General features: G+C 43.4%; 1 long non-coding RNA gene across 1 annotated transcript; it reads right to left on the minus strand.

Annotated features, from left to right (window-relative positions):
* Positions 1 to 287: 287 nt before the first annotated feature.
* On the minus strand, positions 288 to 13754 carry LOC308525719. The gene is made up of 5 exons (XR_013996469.1): positions 12742 to 13754; positions 5835 to 5975; positions 3625 to 3716; positions 2591 to 2688; positions 288 to 455 (listed from the first exon to the last, which is right to left on the minus strand). It is a non-coding gene; the product is annotated as an uncharacterized lncRNA (long non-coding RNA).
* Between the last annotated feature and the right edge of the window lie 5595 nt (positions 13755 to 19349).

Here is a 19349-nt window from a genome sequence, read left to right on the forward strand (position 1 = left end):
ATTATCTTAAATAATTCGGAGGAATACATCCCAACTGTACATTTATAATAGTAAATAAGGATAATTTCTAAAAGTACCTACCTATTTATGTAGACTATTTCCCATTAAGTTAAATACTCCTTTTGAATAAATAAGTTTGTTTATTAAAAACACGTGTAGACCATGTCTTCTCATGTACACATACATAATTCCATACACACACACACACACACACACACACACAGAGGCACGCACACACGTACACATATATGCTGACATGGAAGGTACTCACTGTATAATACTGTTTTAAAGTAAGTTTTGAAACATTTAATTTCTTCTGATAACTACGTATACACTGATAAAATGGGGAAATAAAATCTGGAAATATATACACCAAAGAGTTCACACTAGTGAACTGTCAGCAGTGAAACTACCAGAAGTGACAGTTTCTTCTCCTTTTGCTTCATGTACAGGTTCTGGTTGACACAAGGATCATAACTCCACGATATAGATAGACAGTAGAAAGAGGAAAGGAGAGGCAGAGAACACAGATGAGAGGTGCGCCAGCCGCCTCCTGCCCACCCCCCACATGGAATTGACCACAAAACCCTGCCATGTGCCCTCCCTACGAACTGATCCGGAAACCTTTCAGTGCAAGGGGAGATGCCCATCCAATAAGCCCCATCAGCCGGGGCTAGACTCAATATATATTTTAACAATACACTTTGATTGATTTCAGGGAGGGACAAAGGGCGAGACGGAAATGTAAACGATGAGAGAGAAGCGTGGATAGGTTGCCTCCATCCCAACCCCTATTGGTGATCCAGTCTGCAACCCGGGCCTGTGCCGTGACCCGGAATCAAACCAACTGTGCACTCCTGCCTGCTTCACAGGCGGACGCTCGACCACCGTGCAACACTGGCCAGACTCAATCATACCTTTCTAAACTTTCCCAAGTGCCAATTTGTATCCTGAAAACGTCTCAGGAAAGAAAAAATTACTTAATGGGAGGCATTCTACTTCCCTTGCTGTTTAGCTGGATTTGCTACTTGGCCAGAAACAACCAGTAGACTAGCCCTTAACCATATTTAAAATCAGTAGGGCCCTAACCAGTTTGGCTCAGCGGATAGAGCGTTGGCCTGAGGACTCAAAGGTCCCAGGTTCGATTCCGGTCAAGGGCATGTACCTTGGTTGCGGGCATATACCCAGTAGGGGGTGTGCAGAAGGCAGCTGATCGATGTTTCTCTCTCATCGATGTTTCTAACTCTCTATCCCTCTCCCTTTCTCTCTGTAAAAAAATCAATAAAATATATTTAAAAAAATAAAAATAAATAAAATCAGTAGGGATAGCAAGAACATTGCTTTGGTTGCAACAGGAGTAACTCAAAACAACTCCCTCCACTAAACACTTCCTGAATCATTTCCCTTCCTCCATGAGCCCAGAATTTAACTCAACAGTCAAACTCAGCTTAGAGAGAGGCAATGGTTCCACTGGAACAGGACGGTACGGAAACAAGGTCCGCAGCCCTGGTCCTACAGCAAGGGCCATAGTTCACTGACACCACCACTGGAACAATCTATAATTAAAATGAAAACCACCATGTCAGAAAATTCTAAGCAGAAAAGGACAAAGGAATGCCACTGGTGAGTATTTCAAAAGGAGGCACGCTGTTCAAGAGGGATCTGTTCAGTGATGTGGCCCAATCATCCAAAGCTCATCATTCTCATGTGAACACTCTTGTTCTGAGGGGAGACACATTTCCTTTCTTTCATTTCATATTTGCATTCAAGGCAAACCAGCTTGTCAATACACCAAGTCAACACTCCTCAGGTATCCAACAAGAGAAACCGAAATGTCCCAGTGAATTTTAAGTTTTAGTAAATTTGAATTAAAAAAAAGTTTCATTTTAAAGTGATATGTGGCTGCCGGGATGGCGGGGCTCAGTGCTTGAGTGTAGACCCCAGAACCAAGAGATCCCTGTTTCATTCCCAGTCAGGGCCAGTACCGGGGTTGCGCGCTGGGGCTATGGGACCGATGATGCTCTCTCATCAATGATGTTTCTCTTTCCCCTTCCCCAGCCTCCTCACCGCCCCCACCCCCACCCCCCCTCTCTCTGTTCCCTTTCCCTTCCTCTCTCTGAGATCAATAATGACATATATGTTTAACCAGTTATATGTGGATAATATGGACCCTATGAGACAGGGCACTTCAAAACGCTAGGAAACCGTTGTTTAACAGTCATCCCTGAATCTCGGGGCACCTTTCCTCCACAAGTCCACACAGAAGAAATGTACGGGGCTATCAGTGATCACAGTAGAAACACGAAGCTCACCATCCCACAGGTCCCCACTGCCCTTCCCCTCACCACCTCCTCCTGGGCTGAAGCACCTCCTTCAGGAGAAGTTTGACACTAAACTGTTCTATGTCCCTTGCAATTCGGCCTGTTCTGCCCAAGGGTACACGCCAGAGTCTCATGGTTGATTTCTGAGACACTAAATTTCTCCCTGATATAAAGCACAATAGGGAGCAGAGGATTTTTTTCCTCTCGTTGATGCTGGGAGCCTACTCTGACATGACTGAGCAGCTGACTTCAATATTGGATCCACCTACCTGTGGACTTGTTCTTTTGTGAGAAAGACAAGTCCCTCCTGTTAGCTTCATCACTATTCTGCTGCTTATAATTCTCAACTTCCACACTGAATGAGATCCTGCGAAAACAAAAACAAAACAACTATGGGAGCACAGAGCAGGACAGGGAAAGATGGGAGATGCCGCAAAGAACACCAGCCTCCCACCGACTCCAGAGGGAGACGTCCAGATACAGGGCATGGCACAGCTCTAAGCTGGGCTGGCAGAGTGTGATGCCAATGAGGATCTCAAAGTGTGACCACAGAAAAGGGGTGAGGGAGAGACAAGACTGCAAAAGAAGCTAAGGTCGGATCATGGATGGCCTGGACGGACACGCTAAGGATTTGGGACTCATTTCTAAAGGCCATAGGAGACCACTGTCAGTTTTCAGAAGAGACATGATCATATTGACATTTTCAAAAGATCCTTCAGGCTGCCGGTAGAGAATGGTTAGGGACTTGGCGATACTAGAGGTTGACAGGTCGCAGAGAACACATGGTATCAGGAGGCCCTGAAGTCAATGTGGCTTAGTACTCTTGCGGCTCACCTGGATGGCTTCACACTAGAATCGTCGTATCAGAAATGTCAAGGTGGAAATCTATCCCACTCATGGCACTTGACAGTTTATGTCTAGAAGTTATAATAAAGTAGCAGGATATGCCGTATGTTTTCTCAGACCAAGACACTCTCAGAACAAAATGGAGCACTTACCAAAACCAAGATTTACTAAAGTGGTAAGGAAAAGGGGGTGGGCTCAGCTTACTGACTGAACAACAGGAGGTCAGTGACACAGACAGAGACACACACACACAGAGAAAGCGAGAGAGAAGCTGAGAGGAAGGAAGGGACCTCAAGAACGAGAGTACCAGAGAAGTGACAGGACCTGACACCCCATCAGTTGGGCTGTACTCTATGTTGTTTAGAAGTGAGTTTATGACATAGAGTCCAAACATAACAGAAATACAAGCAAATGTCACCATACTCTTCACAAAACCTTTAATGACACAGATGCTTACCTTGATCAAGTGTGCATACTTCTTCAGTTGTTCTGAAAAGCATTGTGTAATCCTTGCAGTAATGATCTAAGTAAAACTCCAATTTTTAGTCCCTACAACAACAAGGACATATAAAATACAAATAACTAGGAAGGTATTCCAATATTTACCCCCAACAGTTAGCATTCATCAGTAGAACTTTCCCATTTAAAAACATACTTATGAGAAAAAAGATAATCAAACCCAGAGCCCCTTTATTCTATTTCTGGACTTTCCAGTGCCCAGTATGATAAGTGCAACCTCAACGACTTTTGCTAGACAAATTTTGTGCAGGTGAAACTACTGTAAAAACACTGTGATCTCGGTTCTCTTCCTTTTCCTATTAGCTGTTGATCTTCAAAAAACCATCTCTAGAGCCTCAATATTTTCTCCAGAAAATGGGGAAATACCAGTTAATTCACTGTGAAGTTTTAAAACTAAATAAAATATGTGAAAAATACCAAAGCCCGTTATTAGGGTGGGAAATCATTTCATTATAAAACAGTTTTCATGATAGTAATGATTTGTCCTAAGAGAAATAAAAAAATTAAAAGTGCCATGTCTCAGAATACAACTTCTTTATCTCAAGGAAGATCACAAAAATTAGAAAACGTGCTGTAATATTAACTCAGATGTTGATATTTTTATTCCATTCAATTTTATTATCAAGGGTCACAATACCCAAGTGTGTGGCCTTTAGAATTCAGTGTTAGACAGAGTGCTGGCCAGACTGTGAGAGTGCAATGTCAGCACCATTTAAACGCAGATCCACCAGGAACCTGAGAGACACAGAAGGCCACAGCACAGGTGCAGCAGAGTCCACAGCGAACCCAGCGTCAGGTTCTTGGAAACACACTCTGACAGGTTTTCTCATCACTCATGGGGGTCATGATTCCCTGGCCTTGTTTTCAATTTATGTAGCTAAACTGCAATTCTCTGAACTGTAAGCACTACTAGAATGTAGGTATTGTTACAGCATAGCAGGTATTGTTACAGACCTTCAACCACAGTGCAGGCAGTCAGCTTGTCAACATGAAATGCACTGGGTCACCCCCAGTGTTTACCATGTTTCCTGGCTTCCTGCTGATCTTAGGACAGAGATGACTCACAAGACCTTACATAGCCAATATCTTCAAACAATTCTGTGTTTTGCAAAAAATGCTCTGGGTTCCTAAGGCCAATTTCTGAGTCACCTGAGCACTCCTGGAAGTTTTCACTCTACACACAGTATTTACCTTGCCAACTGAACAAGGGGGGTCAACAAGTGAATGAATACCTTCTCCCATCAGAGTATTCTATTTAGGCTCCTCAGAGACCCAGTGAAGAAGGAAAAAGATTGCAGGTATGTGAGAGAAGTGTAGAAGAATCCAGACTGAGATTGTGTGACAAGTCTTCATCCTTCATCTGAGGAACTTTCCAAAGGATTCAGACATAAAGATCTGTTCAAAAGGTGAGACTCAACCTTCTGGGGGTGGTCTGAATTCAGTAAGTACTCCCAATCCCGAGAAGAAGAAACAGATATTGATTTTTTAAATCATGCCTCCTTGTAATTAGGGGGGTGGGAGTGATCAAGGAGGGGTCGATGGGGGGAGAAGGAGACATATGTAATACTTTAAACCAGTGTTAAACTCAACCTTCCTAATGCCGCGACCCTTTAATATAGTTCCTCATGTTATGTTGACCCCCAATTTCACTGTTACAAATTAAACATAATTAAAGCATAGTGATTAATCACAAAAACAATATGTAATTATATATGTGTTTTCCTATGGTATTAGGCGACCCCTGTGAAAGGGTCATTTGACCCCTAAAGGGCTCACGACCCACAGGTTGAGAACCACTGCTTTAAACAATAAAAAGTTCAATTAAAGGATTCAAGTTCCATTTTCACATTAAGTTGATCTAAGAATATGAAAAAAAAAATCCCAATGCTGGCCCAGCAGGTGTGGCTCAGTGGCTGAGCATCAATCCATGAACCAAGAGGTCATGGTTCAATTCCTGACCAGTGCATACGCCCAGGTTTCTGGTTTTATTCCCAGGAGGGAGTGTGCAGGAAGCAGCCAACTGATGATTCTCTCTCATCAAGGATATTTCTATCTCTCTCCCTCTCCCTTCCTGTCCCTGTAATCAATTAAAACATTTTAAAAATTAAGTAATCACAATGCTGGAAAATGAAAGGAATATCAAAACACCTAAATGACTTCAGTGATCTTCTAAATCCTCTGTTGTCATTTCCAGTCTCCAAAGCACTTTCTCCACGAGATTTGAGGCTCTTTGTTGTCATTTCCACAGTCTCCACAGCACCTTCTCCAGAAAGAGATGTGGGACTCTTCCTTTAATGAATAATATAAAAATGCTTAGACAAAACCACAATTATTCACTTTGTTTTGAACAACAACAAAAAAGAGGTATACATTTGGAATCAAAAAGTTCATTAAAATTCTAAACAGAAACTTATTGTAGGCTATTTCAGACTTACCCTGTGATATGATAAATACCTAAAATTAAAACAAAATGCTTATCTAAGAATTGCATCTAAATAATAGCCTATTAACAAATAGTATCTAAATAAGAATTATGGTGAGCTAGAAGGGAACAATAACAAAGGGGGGACACGGAAACCGGTTTGCCTCAGTGGATAGAGCATCGGCCTGCAGACTGAAAGGTCCCAGGTTCGATTCCGGTCAAGGGCATGTACCTGGGTTGAGGGCACATCCCCAGGGGGTGTGCAGGAGGCAGCTGATCAATGTTTCTCTCTCAGTGATGTTTCTAACTCTCTATCTCTCTCCCTTCCTCTCTGTAAGAAATCAATAAAATATATTTTTAAAAAGGGGGGGGGACATCTATAATACTTTCAAAAGGAAAGATTTTAAAAAAAAAAACAAAGAAATAATTATGACATATAGCTATATACTATCTTCTCAACAGCTCAACACATGCACCATGGGAACTAAAAAAGGTAAAATAAAATTTAACAGATCAATGATAAATGTTATAAGAAAAGATAAAGTATGTGTGTAAATGTTAAGAAAAGAGTAGACAGAAATTTAAAAATCTACTAGATAGAAGCCTTGCCACAAAAGTGTCCTCATACCTTGGCTCAACCTGTATTGACCTTAGGTCCTTTATAAAACTAAAGATTACCAGAAGAGCTATTCATAACCTACAGGCTTCTTAATGATCTCATCATTCTTAGACAGTCAGAAAAAAATCTTTAGAAAAACTAAACTTTCCCTTTCATCTTGCAAAACATAACTAGGAAATGCCATTCAACTTTCACTAGCATGCCTAACAATCACTTACTTGAAATTATTTCATGGTATTTTATGGGTTTTTTAATTGTGGTTAAATATACATAATGTAAAATTTACCATTTTAACCATTTATGGTGTACAAATTCAGTACCATTAAATACATTCATTCATAAAGTTGTGTAACCTCAATGCTATCCATTTCCAGAACTTTTCCATTATCCCAAACAGAAACTGCCAATTCAACAACTCCCCCGTTCTCCCTCCCTCAGCTTCTATTATATTTTCTGTCCTTATGAATTTACCTATTCAAAGCAAAGTACCCCATGAAGGTGGAATTATACAGTATTTATGTTATGTTGGGTATAACATCCTCAAGGTTCATCCATGTTGTAGCACATCTCAGAATTTCATTCATTTTAAAGGCTAAATATCTCATTGTAGGCAAATACCACATATTGTATATCCAGTCATCTCTCCATACACATTGGGGTTGTTTCCAATTTCAACTATTGTGAATAATGCTGCTATGAACACTGGTGTTCGACTGAGTCCCTGCTTTCAAATCTTTTCTTTTTATTTCAACATTTTTTTATTAAGGTATTACATATATGTCCTTATTCCTCCATTGCCCCCCACCCCACTCCCATTCATGAACTCACTCCCCTGGGTCTGTGTCCATTGGTTATGCTTATATGCATGTATACAAGTCCTTTGGTTGACCTCTATCCCTGACCCCCACCCTCCCCTACCTTCCCTCTGAGGTTTGAGCATCTGATCGATGCTTCTCTCCTTTGTGTATATATACCCAAAAGGGGAATTGTTGAATCATATGGTGATTCTAGGTTTAACTCCCCCGCTCCCAATTTATCTTGAAATTTATTGTTGAAAATATTATAGATGTCCCTTTCTATCCCCCATTGATCCCCTCCACCCTGCCGAGGTTTAACTTTTTGAGAAACAGCAAATGGTTTCCAACAGTGGCATTTTTTACTTTTCCACCAGTAATCACAGGGTTCCAGTTTCAACATCCTCACTTATTTTTTTCATTGTTTAATATATCAGTCATCTCAGTAGGTATGACATATCTCACTGTGGTTTTGATTTGCATTTGCCTAATGATTAAACATGCTGAGCACTGTTTCATGTGCTTATTGGCCATGTACATATCTTTAGAGAAATTCCCGTTCAAGCCCTCTCTCCAGTTTTAAATTGAATTGTCTGATCTGTGGTTGTTGAATTTAGGAAAAACCGGCATTAGAGCTGCACTCCTACCTGAAATGTCTCAAATCTACACTGTACCTATTATTGACTCAGCTTCCTTTTATGAAATCCCATCCTCCCAGTCTCTAAAAGCAGATAGTATTTTATTTTATTTTTATTTTTAAAATCTACATTGTTGAAAGTATTACATAGGTCCTCCTTTCCCTGCATTAATCTCTTCCGGGCCACTCCCATCCCCACCCCAATAGTATTTTCATACTCTCCCTTACTCCTGATGGATGTCTCAGGACTTGCACATTCCCTCAGCTCTGTCTCTCATCTCTGTCTTCTCTCTTCAGAGCCAATCTTTTCCCCCTGGACTATCATAGAATAGTATCCTTGACAACAGTCTCTCTACTCTCCAGCCAATCCTACACATCCTACATATTGCCACCAAAGTCATATCTTCTCAAAATACAGAACTGAAGATGTACTTTCCATTTTAACATCCTTGACAGGCTCCATCTGTGCACAGTTTAAATTGCAAGTACCCAGGTACAAACAAGGCCCTTCAGTTTGGATCCACTCAGCACCTGCAAGCATCTCTCCACACCCAAACCCTGTGTACATCCGTTCTGAACTTAGAAAACATCATGTTTTTCCATAAATCGTTTGGCTGATTCGCTCTGCCTAGAATGCCCTTCTTTTCCCAACTTCCAGTTCAATCAGCAACTTCTTTGAGAAATCCTGCCTTCAGAGCCAGTCCCCTGACTCACCACACAGGAGTCAGGACACACAGGTATTATATGGCATTTTGATTTATCTGCATACAGCATTTTAGTTATCTGTTTATTTGTTCAACTAAATCTGAGTCACATACACCTGGTATTGATTCCTAACCAAATACAAAATATCTTCCCCCATATAGTAAGAAGACTAAAGAACAATATGTTTTCCAGACCAAAAGGACTGAAATTAAAAATCTTATCATTCTATTTACAAGCAATCTTAAGATAAAGGAGACAAAAGAAACAATTCATCTAACTGCACATCCATGGAATCTAGTAAACATGCAATCATCCTTTGGAGAATTTAAGATGGAAACATAGAAGCAAAGAATTAGTTTGAGCCCAGCCAGCATGGCTCTGTGGTTAAGCATCGACCAATGAACCAGGAGGTCACAGTTTGATTCCAGGTCAGGGCATATGTTTGAATTGCAGCCTCCATCCCCAGTGTGGGTTGTGCAGGAGGCAGCCAAGCAATGATTCTCTCTCATCATTGATGTTTCTATCTCTCTCTCCCTCTCCCTTCCTCTCTGATAAATAAAAATACAAATTTAAAAAAAAACAAACCAAAAAACCAAACACTTGTTGGATATCGTCATGCCACTTTCACAACTACACTAACCATATGGTTACATGGGGGTGTGGGGGAGGGCGGGGCGGAAATATCATCAAAATGGTCACTGGCGCCCTAGCTGGTTTGGCTCAGTGGATAGAGCGTTAGCCTGTAGACTGAAGGGTCCCAGGTTCGATTCCAGTCAAGGGCACATGCCCGGGTTGCGGGCTCAATCCCCAGTAGGGGGCGTTCAGGAGGCAGCCGATCAATGATTCTCTCTCATCATTGATGTTTCTATCTTTCTATCCCTCTCCCTTCCTCTCTGAAATCAATAAAAATATATTTTAAAAAAATGGTCACTGGCTTCAACACTCCTGGACAGAAATGCTTTTACACATGCCCTCAAGTTTAGGAATAATTCAGTTTATCGTTCCCAGTATATTGTTAGAAGGGTACAATGTTCATCAGGTAACAGTTAATGGGGGAAAACACAAAAAGGCAATGTCCAGGTACCAAGACTGCAGTGCTTACCACTAAGGAATTTAACATTAGTCAAAAAGTCTTGAAATCTCTTGACAATAGCCCAATAATTAATTCAACTGCTATAAATATATTCTCCCTCGCCCCAAAACTTTTTATTCTAAAAATATTCAGTAAGAAAAGTTGAAATAATATAGTGAACACCTGTTTCATCTAAATCTAACAGTTGTTAAGGCCTAGCCTGTTTGGCTCAGTGGATAGAGCATCGGCCTGCGGACTGGTCCTGCGTTTGATTCCAGTCATGGGCACATACCCAGGTTGCGGGCTCAATCCCTAGTAGTGGGCATGGAGGAGGCAGCCAATCAATGATTCTCTTCTTACCATTGATGTTACTGATGTTCCTCTCTCTCTCTCTCCCTCTCCCTTCCTCCCTAAAATCAATAAAAAATGTTTTAAAAATAAACAAATAAATCTAACTGTGGTTGCCATTATGCCATATCTGCTTATGTGCATGTGAGGGACTTGAGTGGGGGGTGCTGACTACCTGAAAATCCCCCACATCATGACTTCATCATGCATTTCCCCAAAATAAATATTCTCTCCTATACACCACAAAACCATCATCTTGCCTAAGAAAAAATTTTTCTATCATCGCCTAATATTCAGTCCATTTGCAACTTTTTCAAATTTTCCCCAAAATGTTTTTTTAAGATAATTTTCTAGAACCAGGACTCAAAGTTCATTCAAAATGGTGCAAAAAATATTGCATTTGGTGATGTCCTTTAGTCTCTTTTAACCTAGAATAGGCCCCACCTTTTTCCCCCTCCGTGACTCTTTTTTTTTTTTTGCTTTTTACTACTGTTCTTTTTTTTTTTTAATTAATTACATCTTTATTGTTCAGATTATTACATTTGTTCCTCTTTTTTCCCCCCATAACTCCCCTCCATTCAGTTCCCACCCCACCCTCCTCCCTCACTCCCCATCCACTGTCCTCATCCATAGGTGCGAGATTTTTGTCCAGTCTCTTCCCACACCCCCCTCACCCCTTTGCCCCCCAAGAATAGCCAGTCCACTCGCTTTCTATGCCCCTGATTCTATTATAATCACCAGTTCATTCTGTTCATCAGATTATTCACTTGATTTTCAGATTCACTTGTTGATAGATGTGTATATTGGTGTCAAAATTTGTATCTTTACCTTTTTCTTCTTCTTCCTCTTCTTAAAGGATACCTTTCAGCATTTCATATAATACTGGTTTGGTTGTGATGAACTCCTTTAGCTTTTCCTTATCTGTGAAGCTCTTTATCTGACCTTCAATTCTGAATGATAGCTTTGCTGGATAAAGTCATCTTGGTTGTAGGTTCTTGGCATTCATCACTTTGAAAATTTCTTGCCACTCCCTTCTGGACTGCAAAGTTTCTGTTGAGAAATCAGCTGACAGTCGTATGGGCACTCCCTTGTAGGCAACTGACTTTCTTTCTCTTGCCGCTTTTAAGATTCTCTCTTTGTCTTTTGCTCTTGGCATTTTAATTATGATGTGTCTTGGAGTGGTCCTCTTTGGATTCCTTTTGTTTGGGGTTCTCTGCGCTTCCTGGACTTGTAAGTCTATTTCTTTCACCAGGTAGAGGAAGTTTTCTGTCATTATTTCTTCAAATAGGTTTTCAATATCTTGCTCTCTCTCTTCTTCTGGCACCCCTATAATTCGGATGTTGGTACGCTTGAAGCTATCCCAGAGGCTCCTTACACTATCTTCGTATTTTTGGATTCTTTTTTCATTTTGCTTTTCTGGTTGGGTGTTTTTTGCTTCTTCGTATTTCAAATCGTTGACTTGATTCTTGCAATCCTCTAGTCTGCTGCTGGGAGTCTGTATAATATTCTTTATTTCAGTCAGTGTATGCTTAATTTCTAGTTGGTCCTTTATCGCAACCTCGAGGGTCTCATTAGATTTCTTGTAGACCTCATTAAGTTTATCGGCAGTTTCTAGAAAATTCTTGAAAAACCTTAAAAGTGTGGTTTTGAACTCTATATCCAGTAGTTTGCTTTCCTCCATTTCTATCATTTGTGTCCTTCTTCTTTGTCTCCGCATTTTTTATGCTTCCCTGTGTTGATAAAGTGGTTTTCTGTGCTGAGTGTCCACTAGGGCCCAGTGGTTCCGCCTCCCCAATTACCTGAGGAGGACACTCTTGGTGCACCCCCTTGTGGTCTTTGTGCACAGCCTTGTTGTAATTAAGCCTTGATTGTTGTAGTTATCACTGGGAGGAATTGACCTCCAGGCCAATCGGCTGTGAGAATCAGCTGTGTCTGCAGAGGGAGAACTTCTGTGCTGGACACACCACTCTGGGGCAAGACTTGCTTCAATGGGGCTTTGGTGCTCACTGAGTCTGCCCCCTGAGTGCAACCCAAGCATGTGCAATGACAGCAAATTAGATTTTTTTTCCTTTCCCTTACTCTCTGAGTATTTGTACTAGGAACTTGATTTTTATTTATTCAACACTTTGCAACCAAATATAATCATGTGCTAATATATTCTTATACCCTTAAATTTAAGTCTTATAAATTTTTTTGGCAATAACTAATGGAATTACTCAAGTGTTTACACATTACCATGAAATTGACAAAGAACAGTGCCAAAAAATGATGATATAGAAAATAAATGAAATGTTTATTTCCCTACCATTATCTTCACTATATGTTAATACATATATCTAGCTACTGGAATCATTATATATTGTTTTTATTATTTCTGTTAAATTTTAGGATAAAAGCTTTGTTTTTTTAAAAAAATTACTCAATAATCAATCAAATACTAAAATTCCAATCAACTCACCTGTTGAACAGGACTATCAACTGTAAAGGCCTTGTAAAGAGCCAGTGCCTGGCTTTTATTTCCTTTGCTCCAGATCACCATATTTCCAGCCACATAGAGTTCCTCGTCATAATCCACTTCTCCAATTTCACTTACACGTCTCCTTAACTGCCAGCTTTCCTTAAAAATTTACATACATAAGACATGTTTACGCAGTTTTTATTTCTTTTGCAACATTATGGAGCAAGATTTATTAATTAAAATTGAACAGCAATCCAGATACAAGTCTCCTGCTCTGTCTGTGGAGTAAGGCTCAGTCCAAGCCCAACTCTTAGGTTTGGTGCCACTGATTAACAGAGGAGGGGGTGTGGGTGTATGTATCATACTGTATCTTACAGGATTTCAAAAATGGGAATTTACCTCAAGAATTCTCTATATTAAGTATTTTATTATTACATTACCATTTTATGCTGCCAAAAACATAAATAAACAAAAACTAGACCTTACCTATATATCCAAAAATTAAACCAACATTCTTGGGAGACTAAAGACATATGAAGCATAGGGGGGTGAAGCAGAGGGGGCAGTGAAGTGCACATGGGACACTGGGGGAGCTTACCCACCATGCAGACTTCCCTGCCTGACAACTGCATATACATTCACCTTCCTGCCCTTGTGCCAACCATCAAAATGAACAGGGCAGAGAAAGGTTTGGATTCCTAACTACAGACTTCCGCTCCTGGAAATTTTGGTATCCCAAAAGGGATACAGAAATGGAATTAATATTAGAAAGACTGACTGTTTAACATGCACTTACTTCTCATTCCCCTATTTAAAAACTAGTACTGTATCTACTTATGTGGCATTTCTTTTCTCCTCTAGAAACATGTAAGTTTTTGGCAGCAGGGACCATTGCTAACTCTACTATCTAACCATCAAATAACATGAAATCTGGTCCCACATACTAAGTGAAGAAAAAGAGATTTAAATGGACCATAATCATAGTGACTCCCATTATAAATCCCTGAGTTATATGTCTAAACAGCCATGACACTGTAATACAATTAAGGTCATTATTTTTAGCTTTGATCAAAATGACCAAATCTTAACCTATACCCTAGAAGTAACATCATACTCATTTCTCAGTTGCATCTGGGTAGCCTTAAATTACAAGTAGATCGAATCTCTTTACATTTTAAAAGCAAACTGAGAACCTTGATAAAACCTTCTGTTTTTCAAGGATTGTAACCTCCTACAGGGATCCCACCAAGCCAGCAGCACCATCAGAGGACCACAACTCAGAGGCTGGCTGCAGCTGCCGAAGCTGAAGGTTCAAAGCATTAGGGTGGTGTCTGCAGTGGTCTCGACCAAAAGGAACAAATTCCTGCAAATCCCCAGCTGCAATCATTGATGCCCTTTCTTCAGAGAAGTTCAGCATGGCTTTCAGATATCAATATTATTTCTGTATGAATTCAAACACATTCTGGACAGCTGTTGGAATCAAAACGAGAAGGAAAGTATCAGAAGTTTACAGAAGAGCCATTAATCCTTAGATGAGTGTCATACAATCCTATCACATTGTAGGTGTACAAGTAATCATAACATCAACGGCATTCCAGATCTGATTCTTTCAGGTAATTAGTTACCATTTCATAGTTACCTTACACTATCAGTACATAATTAACATTACAGCTACATGTTAGCTGCTGACAAAATCAACTGTAGGAAATCACTGGGCTGAGAGATAAGCACTTATGTCTGACAATATTGATCCTACATTTCCTACTACTACTCACTAATTTCTCCACATTTCACATTTAAGGATTTAGACAAGTTTTACTTTATAGTAAATGGCTCTCAACATTTAAGGGCATTTCTGTTCAAATGCTGGAACAACATTTAAAAAGCACACCTAACAGATCACTGGCATATTGAAATGAGACAAACAAAAACAACATATCATTTCTAATTCATCCAAAGTTGAACCACTTGGTGCTTTAAGAAACTAGTCAATGTCATCATTAATTGTGAGCCTCAATCCACCTAAACATGTAATTGCAAGCACTGCCAATGTCTGGTGTAAACCCCAAAGACCAAGGCATGAACAAAATCACTGGCCATGGAACAGTCACGCTTGTTTGCAAACTGAACGGTTCTGGCTTTGAAAGAACACAATCTACTACAGTTCAGCTCATTACTACAAAGAAGTGGGCGAGCTGGGGGTGGAAACAGCCCTCACCCATTACCTCCAGAACATTTCTGCGAACAGTCACTGACAGCCAGTCAAATTCGGCCACTGTAGAAGGTGGATGACAGATCTGCCTCAGACAACTCTTATATGGAAAACGGTTTTGTGGCATAGCGGTTAAGCTGCAATCCTCAAATACAGGAATCAAAACAAACATTCATGTCAGCACTAGACAACCTTTAAAAACTGTTTGAAATGGCTTTCACATCACAAACAGTTTAATATGAACTGATGAGCTCCCAGGGAGACCGAGGCCTCGCTTCCTGGGAACACGGGCCTCCAAGAGCACACAAGGCGGCTGGGGGGGGGGGGGGGGAGGGCGGGACCCGAAGGCACAGGAGGCACCGGACCCGGGTCTGAGTGGAAGGGCCTGGTCCGGGGCCTCAGGGTCGGTGAGACCCTCGGGCTGAGCCGGGGCCTCAGCAGCGCCGGCCACAGGGCTGCCCGCCCAGAGCTGCGGCCGCGGGGAAACCGCGCTCAGCTGGGAAGGAGGCCGGGGCTGCGCAGGGAGGAGCGGCGCGGAGCCCAGGCCACGCCGCCCGGGCGGTCGGGTGCGGGGACAGGGACACGCGGCGACCAGCAGCGCCGGCGGCCGGGCCTCGCCTGAGTCACTCGGGAAGCGCGAGGCGCGGGAGCCCGGCTGCGCCCCCGGGGCCACAGCAGAGTCGGTCACGGGGACTCCGCCGCCGCTGAGCGTTTCCTCCCTCTCCGTCCCCCGCTCCCGAGAACCTGCGAGCAGCAGCCGAGGACCGCGGGCGTCAGCTCCTGCTCTAAAACCAAAGGACGGACTCCGCTGAATTTCCCGTCCTGCTTTGCGCGGGGCCGGGGGCGGGGCCTTGAAGCACCGGGTCTCGCGGGAGGCGCCGCAGCCCGCGGTCGGGCTCTGCTCGCCTCCGGGGAGGATGCTGGGTCCGCCCGCCGGTACCGCCTGGTCCCCGGTGCCGCGTGGAGCCCGGAAGCAGGACCCGGTCAGCTGGAGTCGGAGCTGTGACCGGACCGTCCCGGCCTCTCCATCTGCGCCGGGTCCTGTCACTAGGAGCCTGAGCTGCCTCCACCTGGAGCTGCCACACTTCCAGGCCGTTTCTGCTCGCTCCCCCGTGGGACTGGGGCGCTGAGGGGCGCGCTGATTTCCCCTCTGCCGGTGCTCCTTCACCCTGTAGGGCCAGACCCTGTGAAAAGTGCAGGAAAGACACGGAGGTCCTCACAGAAACATGGCGTGCAATTTCTGAGCTTCACAGACACACCGCCAGGTGACGCCTAGACCTGGATGAAGCACCCCAGCTTTACCGGCCTTCGCTCTCCGTGGACTTAGCTGTACAATCTCACACTGATGGAAACTAGAAAACTTTCCTGAGCTCTGCTCTCCCACTGCATAGGATGTCTAGGTTAAAAATGTCAATGGAGCCCTAGCCGGCTTGGCTCAGTGGATACAGCATCAGCCTGCGGACTGAGGGGTCCCAGGTTCCATCCAGGCCAAGGGCATATGCCTGGGTTGCAGGCTCCATCCCCAGTAGGGGGTGTGCAGGAGGCAGCTGATCAGTGATTCTCTCTCATCATTGATGTTTCTATCTCTCTCTCCTCCCTTCCTCTCTGAAATCAATAAAGAAATATATATTTTTAAAAAATATCAGTGGAGCTCTGACCCGTTGTTCAATTGGTTGAGTGTCCTCTTGTAACCAAAAAAGGTTGGGAGTTTGATTTCCAATCAGGGCACATACCTAGGTTGCAGTTTGATCCCGGGTGAGGGGCATGCAGGAGGCAATTGGTTGAAGTTTCTCTCTCACATAGATGTCTCCTCTTTCTCTCTAAATAAATAAATAAATAAATAAATAAATATATCCTCAGGTGAAAACTATATATTCAATATACAACTTATAGCCTAAGAAATCAAGTTCAAATTCTTTATCCAGAAATATAAAATTGGCTGAAACCTATGTCTGCACTAAGATCATCTCCTGAGCATCCCCAAACACACCTTGCACTTTGTGGTCTTGGGATCTGGGTACATCCTCATTCCTTTATTTGGAATGCCAGCCCTCAGGGTTTAGCTCAAATGCCTCTTCTCAGAAGATTTCAATCCAAGAATGAGCACGCTGAGAGGACTGAATACTTGTGACCCCCCGCCCCCCCGCCCCGCCCCAAAATTCCCATGTGGAAGCCATATGCTGTATGTGATGGTGTTTGGAGGTGGTGCTTAGGTCATGAGAGTGGAGCATTCCTGACTGGCATTAGTGCCCCTTCCACAAAGTGAGGACCCAGTGAAGGGAAGGTTGGCAATGAGCCAGAAAGCAGGCCCTCAGCAGACACTGAAACTACCAGCACCATGATCTTGGACTTCCCAGCCTGCAGAACTATGAGAAATAAATTGTTGCTTATAAGCCATGCAGTTTATGGTATTTTTGTTATAGCAGCCCAAACACTAAGACAGAGTCACTCTTACAACTTTGAGTGGCCTGCCGTTCTCTGTGGTCATTTCCCTAAAAGCAAACTATTCACGTATTTCCCTGGCCTGAGGATACAGGGGGCAAAGTTTGATCTGTAGGAATAAGGCAGGAAGGAGCCAGTTAAGTCTCATTTCTTCTCTCTCCAGTACAAGGAGATTGTCCTGTGTGACTGAGTGGGCGCACCTGCCACACAGGTTCTCACCCATTCCCCAGAAAGGGTATGAGAACTTCCCTGCGGTGCCCCCCAGGGCCCTGGGCTGTGCTGCATGAACCAGGGCCTGCACATGTGCACGGGGCAGAGGGTGGAAGTCCATGAAGGGCCTGGTCAGGAATGGCTAGTTTGGGTGCTAGAGTGGGAGCTGGAGGAAATGCAAACCCGGCACCCACAGCTGCAGGACTCCTGCCCCCAAGAATCACAGATGCAGCCCCAGCTCTCAGGAGAACACGCCTCCTCCCTGGTGGTTCCATGGACGGTGAAGCTGGGCTTCCAGCCAAGGCTTTTAGGGAAAAGCCCAGTAAGGGCTTCCTGTCCTGGGACCCTGCTCCACTTGCTGACCGTCAGGGCCTTGGGTCAGGGAACGGTCAGGCTGTGGGACAGAGACACACCCAGTCAGATCATTCAATGACAATTCAGCGGCCACTTCTCTCAAGTTTCTAAGTCCACAGGCACCTCGTGCCCACACCCTCCTCACACACACACACTGTCACTCAACCCCAATGGTGCCTTTTGCCAGGACACCCTGGCATCCACCCCACTGATTCTGATCCCATCCAGCCCCATCCAGGAACGCATCTGAAGACAGCAGGAGAGCACATGTCCACCGTGATGGCACCGACACATTGACGGGTTCCTCACACCAACCGCAGCGCCCATTCAGCTGGAGTTGCTGGCCCTTTGCTCTGTGGGCTCTGCAACAGCAAGTGGCCCACGGATCAAGAAGCTCCCTGTGGCCTCTCGGAGCTGAGGACGCCTGCAGCCGCAGCCACAGGAGATCCACCCTCAGTCCTACACCTGCAGGAAACCGAATTCTGTCCGCAACTGGGGTGAGATTGGAAGCATCTCCTTTCCTCCTGGACACTCAGGGGAGACCACAGTCTCAGCCAAAACCCTGGTCTTCTGAGCCTCAAATCAGAGGGACCGCTTACCCAGGGGTGGGCAAACTTTTTGACTCGAGGGCCACAATGGTTTCTTAAACTGGACCGGAGGGCCGGAACAAAAGCATGGATGGAGTGTTTGTGTGAACTGATATAAATTCAAAGTAAACATCATTACATAAAAGGGTACGGTCTTATTTTTTTTTTTTAGTTTTATTCATTTCAAGGTCCGCGGGCCGTAGTTTGCCCACGGCTGCAGAAGCTTTCAGATAGCCAGGAATGTGTACTGTCACTAGGTTAGTGATAACAGCAAGGAATATACGCCATGTCCTTTATCTAATCAGGTTCTCCGTCCTTAGTTGAACTTGTATAGAAGAACCTTCCTATTGGAGAGGGTTCTCATTCATAACACAGTTTCCTGAAAGTGAAAGTTACATGTTGCCTGATGGGAGACAGTTCTCTGGGGCTCCCCCATGACCCTTTCCCCTGCCCCTTCACATCCACTGATCTGCTTTCTGTCTCTATGGATTTGCCTATTCTGGACGTTTCATGTAAGTGGGATCATGTGCTGGGTGGTCATTTGTGTCTTTCATGGAGTGTAAGGTTCTCAAGGTTCATCCATGTTGTCACAGGTATCAGTGTTCCACTTCTTTTTAGTGACAATAATATTCCATTGTCTGGACACAGCACATCCTGTTCATTCATTGTGGTGCAAGTGCCTGGCATTAGTGTTCTGACTGTAATGTTAATGATTGTAAATGTAAATGTAAATGTCATCGAAATCACAGTCATCTACAAGGAACAAATTGCCAGGGGTAGGAGGCAGCTACCAGCAAAACACG

The sequence above is a fragment of the Myotis nattereri genome (assembly GCF_964212035.1).
Source record: "Myotis nattereri genome assembly, chromosome: 10".
Taxonomy (NCBI): Eukaryota; Metazoa; Chordata; class Mammalia; order Chiroptera; family Vespertilionidae; genus Myotis; species Myotis nattereri.